This window comes from Nanorana parkeri, unplaced genomic scaffold, assembly GCF_000935625.1.
Source record: "Nanorana parkeri isolate BGI_ZX_2015 unplaced genomic scaffold, ASM93562v1 scaffold3245, whole genome shotgun sequence".
Lineage (NCBI taxonomy): Eukaryota > Metazoa > Chordata > Amphibia > Anura > Dicroglossidae > Nanorana > Nanorana parkeri.
The window spans coordinates 10110-12306 of NW_017309513.1; positions in this window are offsets into that span (position 1 = coordinate 10110).

The window sequence follows — 2197 nt, forward strand, 5'->3', positions numbered from 1 at the left end:
AGACCCGCCATTGTCTATGGAAGCCCCGCCCCCCCCCGGGTGCCCAGGACACGAGGGGTTAATGATGGCGAACGGCGTCCTGCGAAGGTCCCCGATCCCTAATAATATGTCCTGGGTGGCACAACCAAAATGATTCAACCTCCTCCTTCAGATCCCAGCAGAGATTTTCTATGGGGTTCAGGTCGGGTGACCGGCCCGCTGGAGGATCTTCCGGAGCTTCTTCTGCAGCCAATCCTCGGTGGGGGGTGTGTCGTCCTGTTGGACGGTCCAATGACAGCGAAGCTTCCTCACAGAAGGGAAGACGTTTCCACCGGGGGCTTCCCGATACTTCAATGGATCCGTCTTGCCGGGGGCCGGTGCGAGAAAGCTTTACAGCGCCCCTCAGTGGCCACACCCCTCAGTGACCACACCCATCAGTGACCACACCCCTCAGTGACCACACCCATTTCCCCCCAATATCCGCACCATTTAAAGACTCCTATTTTGTGAAGCCGCAAAGAACATATTACAAAGTGCGATACAAATAAAACTTTTATATAAAGATATTAAACTTGTCGGCACAATAGAAGTCTTCTTATCACATAAAACAATAGAGTGTCAGAGACTACAACGGAGTCTATAACAATAAAGTTTCCGGTTGTCATGGCGATCCCTCTCTTCCAGTCAGTGCATCTAGAAAAACAGAACACAGAACCCGACTCCGTGTAACATTCATGAATTACTATTTGTCCCAATATACCAGAAATGTATCCGGCGCATAATAATAATTTGTTTGAGAATGTGCGGCCGCCATGTTGGCCACCGGCGTGTTCTGCGAATGCGTGCCGCCATCTTGGAGACGGGGAGCATGCGCCCCATTCATATTTACTATCAGCAGGATCTGAATGGGGAGGAGCCTCTGCACTGAGTGCTTCTCCCCATTGAGGAAATCTTGAATGAACAGGAAGTAATATAAATCACATCCTGTTCATTCATAACTGGGGACACATAGTACCATGTGATCAGACGATGGCTCCGGTGTTTGTCCTTCTCACACGGAGGATCGGTAAATATCACTGATATCCACCCATCCCCCGCTCAGCCACGCACAGAGCCGCTGTCATCCTGAAACTGACAGCGGCTCCGATCTCCTCCCCGCTCGGCCATCCTGACAGCTGCGGGGCGCGGCTTCTCTCCCCCTCACCGCTCCGCCATCCTGACAGCAGGCAGCGCTCCCTGGGGAGGGGGCGCTCTCGTATCAGATGGCCAGCGGTGAGAAGTCGCCACGAGGATGAGCTGTGCTGGCCGCCTGGCGCCTTTGTTGCCACGACACGCCCTGTGCGGCCGCACACCCCTTAGGCCGGCCCGGGGGTCGGTGTGACGTGTCTGGCGCACGGGGATTGTGTGCAGTGATGTGGTAGCCCCGCCCCTGAGGAGCAGACACTAACTGGTCAGATATAGGGGGACTTCCTGAGGATCACACACGGAGCTGATCCATAGCATCAGGTACAGAGACATGGAAGCCCCGCCCCCGAGGAGCACAGAATCCCCGTCCTGATAGGAAGGACAACGCAGGTTTGAGTTCTCCTCCCGCTGTGTGTTGTGGAATGCCTCCTCCTAAAGTAATCTCATAGGGGAAAGGAGGGGGCCTCAACCTGAGGAAGCATGGGCCGGGGTGAGGATGGGGATGAGGACCTGAGAAGGAGGCAGCACAGGCCGGGGTGAGGCCCTGAGAATGATGAAGCATGTGCCAGGGGTGAGGATCTGAAAGGGAGGCAGCAGAGGACTCAGGACAGGGTGAGGAATGAACGTCCGGAAGTGCGTCACAGTCCGGCTCACTCTGTGGTCATGTGATCTAATATCGGACATTTATCTCTGGTGATCGATCCCCCCCTCCCGGGTACTCTCTGTACTTCCGGTGTCCCCATCTCTTCGTCCTGCGGCTCATAGACATGTCGGTCACCCCGGTGTGAGAAGCCTCCGTCCATCCTCTGCAGCTTCCAGCGGACCCTTATCACCCAAAACAGAGCAGGGAAAGTGGGCGGGATTCTCCATTAGCGCACCGCCCACCCCTGGGAACGCTGATTGGCTGGTTGTGAGGTGTATGCCGGGAGGAGGCGGAGCTTAGCGTGTCACCGGAATGGCCGGAGGAGAGCAGAGGGAAGAGGTGAGAGACACTGTCGCTGTGTGAGAGACCCCCGGGGGGGGGTGAATGTCC